Below are 5,665 nucleotides of genomic sequence, written 5' to 3'. Positions count from 1 at the left end.
ACTTGAAATCCATATATTTGTCAAAGAGTAGTCTTAGCGGGTGTTCTGTGATGGCCAAATTTACTACTTTCATCTGTTAAAGAATTTAGAGGAATTAGTCAGAAGTTTTTCAACTGCATCCTTTCAGATTAATACACTCCCAGATTGCTGCTGCTGTCTCCTGTCACAAGGTCTTTCTATGATATTTCATTCTGCACAGCAAAAAGGAGTAACTGTTGTTATTCTATTATTCTGTGAATACTTAAGGATTTTTTTTTCTGTGATTTTATTTTATTTTATTTATTTTATTTATTTATTTATTTATTTATAGGGATCTTCTCACTCAGGAAGCAGCCAGTATGGTGGGCAGGTGAGTGTATTCTCTTCCCATCACTGCTAATGCTTTCCCTGTACTCTCCGGGTCAGTTATTTGATGCTGAAAGATGCATTCATTTTTACTGAGCTTAAATATCTGAGGTAGATCAATATGTAAATATCTATTAAAGTAGCTTCAGCAAGTTGAATAAAAGAATTATCTATATTATTATAATTACTGCTCTGTGAAAAACATATCTTTGATCATACACTGCTTTTTTGATTCAGAATAATAAATTGCTGTTGTTTTGAGGTATAGTAGATAGATGAGGTTTTAAGTACCCCAGTTAGTTTTGTTCAAACAACATTCAAGTAAGTTTGTCCTAAGTACTGCACAAATGGTCTTAAGGCAGTGACACAAGATGTTTTTTATTCAACTAAAAGGTGTTTGATTGTCTTCTTACAGGGCTCATCTTCTTCAGGAGGCCGACAATATGGTAAACCAGTAAGTAAAAACTTTTCAAGTTCAACTTTTTGTTTGTTTATTTGTTTTTTCTGGTAAGCCTGTTTTTTCATTTTACTTTTTTTTTTTTTAAGAAAAAATTGTAGCCAATTAATTACAGACATTTTCTGAGAGTTACTCAAAACAAATATGCAGTGTGTTTGGACAATCTCAACAAATGCAAGCACAAGATTTATTTTCACTCAGTTCCCTAATTTTTTTGCCAGCATTTAACTCAGTAAATGGACTTTGTCATTCTCTAGATTATTTTTAGTAATAACAGAATGAGACTATAGGACTGTTATTTGTAGTAAGGGACTTTCACGAACAGTTACTTCTGTTTAAATTCATTCAGCAATCATACACTGTGTGTTCAGGGATCACTTTTTGAATTACTTTATATCTATATGTCTTTGAAAATATTCCTGGCTTCCTTTGAAGAAAATATTTTCATTTTGAAGGACACAATAGTTGCTACTTCACTATGTTTATTTTTACCTTTTCCCTTTAAGTATTTTCAACCATGTAATTTAGACCTTGCTCTTGTCAATCAATTGCAGGAGATACAAGTAAGCACATGCAATGTGCTTATTTCATGTTTCTCTCTTATAGAACATAAAACCTGTTCATATAGAACCTGTTCATTAAAAAGTGGGCACAACTGTTAATTTTCGTCCAGCTAAATCATAAAGGAGAGATGTTTTATGTACCATATTTGAGTACCATTATTGTACCACTTCTTAGAGTCAATGCCTGTGAGATTTCTTGTTGGCGATGACATTCAAATAAGCAGAGCTACTTTGCCAGAGGACCAAATAAGATTTTGTAGAATTACTAGCTTTTCAGTATTCACTTTTATTTTAAATTATGTTCCTTATTAGAGCTTTCTTTGGGGCTGTATAGGGCTATAGCATAAAGACTCTTAACGTTTCCTTTTTTTTTCCATTCTTCATTTCAATTTTAATTTACCTTTTTTTCCTAACTGTAGACTGATTCCAAATGAATTAATGTATAATTTGACCTTATTTTTTTCATTTCTATATATTGAATACATTGTAACTACAAATCAACTCCTTAAGAATTTGAATTAAACTTTCTATGACTAATACATCACACAAACAAATATTTACAACAGGACAATGCTAAGCATTCTTAATTCACATAGGCTACTCTCTGGGATTTTGGGGTGACTGGGCACAAAATACGTTTCATTGTCCTGTGGTCCTTTATTCCAGTTAGCAAGTATATAATGAAGTACAAATAAACTTAAAGTCAAAACGAACTGGCTATTTTTATTTTTATTTTCAGGGTTCATCTTCCTATGGAGGTGGTCATCAAGGAAAGCCAGTAAGGACATTCTTTTTTCAGTATACCACAACTAATTCGGAAATGCTGATTACAGTATTTAAAATAGTTTAATATAATTGAAAATTAAAATTATGTTACAATAGTAAATAAGTCATAAATGCCTGAGAAAACTGGCCACTAAATTACAGTTGGAATATTTTGTTCAAACTTCAACCTTAGGGTGAGGCTGCATTCATTCCTCCCACCAACAACGTTTTGATGTATCTGTTATTTGTCTAGGGGAATGTGTTTGGATAATTTTGTTAGGAATTATGTATTTAAATACCAGGGTAGCTGTTTCAGTTTCAAATTTTGTTGTTCACTCAGATTGATACATGGCTTTGAAAATCTTCTGAAACTGTTAATGGAATAAAAAAGGTGTAGCTGTGCTTACTTGAGACCGTTCACTTAAAACGGGAGAAAAAATTGCAAGGAAAATGTAAAATGAAAGTCTACTAATATAGGACATTTTCTAGATTCATGTATGTTCTTTAAACAGTTCATGAGTAGTCTACTACAGCAAAAGTAAATGTCTTATTAATATTTTACAGGGGTACTCTAACTCAGGAAGCACTTATTCTGGGAAACCGGTAAGAAAAATGTCATCATAGAATCTTTTAACATCATAGATTTTTTTAGTAAATAAATAAATAAATAAGTAAATAAAGAAGGATGGTTGGTAGAGCAATTTCTGGGTGATTTGGTTTGAAGATAACACTGTATATTAGTTCCTTTTGTATTAGAGCATATTTAAAGAAACTGCTATTGGAAACATGGGAAATACGGAAAACAGCCTCTGGTTGGGGAAGCTCTTTTGGTTTCAGTTATTTTAAATCTGAATCTGTCTTGCTTTACATTCCAGTTAGTGACCTTGTTACATTTTGCTGTCCTCCAGTTTTGAATTCCTGTTTTATCTGTGTAGGTTTTTGTAGGTCCTGCTTGGTTAATCCTTAGGTTTTGGTGTTGTTTTTTTTTGTTTTTGTTTATTGCTTTGATTAACCCAACTCTTGAGTCTTTCAGTTACAGGTTACTTCTTTTCCCCCACCGACCCCTCACACTGTTCCCTCCATTTTTATTTTTTAGCACTTCCTAATTTTTTAAATCCTCTTTCAAATACAGGGATGAGAAACTCTGTATGGAATGTGATAATGGAATGAGAGAAAAATAGGCTTTTGCCCCTTCATCAGTTGTAGCTGACATTTTCACATGTAAAATGGGATAAAGAGAATGTGGAACTAAAACTATTTCCTTCAACTGTCTGAATCTAACCCACAGCATATTTTTTATTGTTATTATTATTTTTTTAAAAAAATAGTGGTCTTCAACAAAACTGTCTTCAAAACCATTGAGTTTGAACACTTCTAGATTTCCTTACTTTTTGTTTGTTTGTTTGTTTGCAGAATTCGCCTTCCTCAGGGGGCAGTCAAGTGGTAAGCAATTTTCCTCTTTGTGGTTTCTACTGGTTTCTTCCTATTTATGTATTGCAGAAAATTGAAAGAATTTATTATACTTGTGAGGCCTAAACAATATATAGATTATCAGATTTCCTGTATGTGAATAAGCATTTGAGACTGCATGTGCAATGTACATATAATAAATGTGGACAGTATCAATAAAAATGTAGAAAAGCAGGACTATGTAGGTGGTCCTGGTTTTGAATGTATACTTTTTATACTCCTGTTTATTACTTGAAAACTGAACACCTGTTGAGTTGCACATACTACAGATGTGGCACATATTTTTTTAATGTCAGAAGTATCTACACAATAGAAGGGGCTAATAGAAAAAGATTGCTCTGAAACTTTCTATGCTTTTAATGAGGGGAATTTATTTTGAATTTAGCTTATCACAATTGTTCTCTGTTTTTATAGAGCTCTGCTGGGAAACACTCCAGTCCCCAACTCCTGCTGTTTTTCAGTGTTTTGAGTGCCTTTGTACTCTCTGCTGTTACATCAAAATGGTCTATATGAACTTCTGAAGATGTGTTTGGCATCCTAGACATGGATTGTACACAGTAATATCAGATTAATTACCCGGTGTCAGAAAAAATACCCTTAAATGAAATTGGCAGATTGTACTTGGTTGTCATGTTCTATGTCTGGTTAATATGTCATGTCTTTCATTAGTTTATCTTCTGGTTTTAGTCATTAGTAGATATCATTAGTTTCATCAGTGTTTTAGGCATCATTTTAGGTATAATTTTAAGAGAGCATATTGTACCTACCTGTATGATTTTTTTTTTATTATTTTTATGTCCAGTCAAGAATGTGATGAACACCTATCTGAACTTTGATTGGTGAGAGAATCAAATGCTTAGAAAATTCTTGGTTAGTAACCAAAGCAGAAGGAAGTCGGATTGTTTTATGTGCAAACTGAGCAGTGTCCAGGTCCTCACCACATAAAATAAAGACAGCCTGTAACTTCTGGTAAGCAGATGTCCATAGTATAGCAGAAAAATTGCTAAAATAATATCAGAGTATTGGCTTTAGTCTATTGTAGTCAAATTCATGTTTAATATGGAGGTTGAAAAGTGAAAGATCTTACAGAGGACTGAAATCTGTTGGGTATTAAAGCATATTTATTAAAGAAGCCAAACAGCTCAAGGCAAAGAAACAAATGGATTGCAAATAAGCTAGGGCAGCACAGGAGGCAGTTAGGTCAGTTGCCTGGAAGCTGCTGAAAACCAATGTATTTTCCCCTGGGAAGGAACAGAAATGTAATTAAGTTCACAAAATTGGTAGTATCTTAGGATTGGCTCCTTTTCTGAAGTGTTTTGTCTAGCTTACGCCACCTGATGTATCTGCAAGTTTAATCTCAAGAATGACGCTGATACCCGCAACCAGGTACAGGACACGTGGGCGCAGAGGACCCTGGCCCATCCTTGGCTTCAGGAGCTGTTCCACCGCGTGCAGTACCATCTGTCGGAGCCGCCAGCCTTGGTGCAGTGCCCACGGCAGTGGCACCAGCGTGGCGGTGGCGTGCCCATGGCGGTACTGCCGATACCACCTCGGCGCCAGCTTCGCGCTGCGTGATGTTACCAGCACGCCTTCTGCTTACCCATGCTTCTAGTTCATGTCTTGTTGAGGGTATGCCCACCAATAAACTTGTATTTATTGTCTCCTACGGTTTGCAACTGCACCTCGCGAGGTCTATCTCTATCCACCTGCCACCAGCCCCCCGCTGCTGCCCCCCGCTGAGCCCCCGAAGCCGTGATTCAGGCATAAAACACACGAACGCGACCTTGACCCCTGGGCGGACAATTACAATAACGCTGCGTTAATGGGAGAGCGCGCTGCGAGCTGGCGCCGCGCCGCGGCTCCCCGGCCAGGCCGCCCCTGGCGGGGGGAGGCCCCGGGGGCTCGGTGCCCTCACACGGCGGCGGCCCCGGGGGCCGGGCGGGGCGGGAGGCGAGGCCCGGCACGGCTCGGCACGGCCCGGCACGGCTCTGGGAACGGAGCGGGCGGGGCCGCGGCTGCAGCCGGAGCCTTTGCGGGACGGGACCGCGGCGCCCGGAAACAGCGC

This window comes from Netta rufina (genome assembly GCF_964035555.1).
Source record: "Netta rufina genome assembly, chromosome: 8".
In the NCBI taxonomy this organism is placed as follows: domain Eukaryota; kingdom Metazoa; phylum Chordata; class Aves; order Anseriformes; family Anatidae; genus Netta; species Netta rufina.
The sequence above is the reverse complement of the archived record's forward strand: the minus strand, read 5'-3'. Positions refer to the sequence as shown.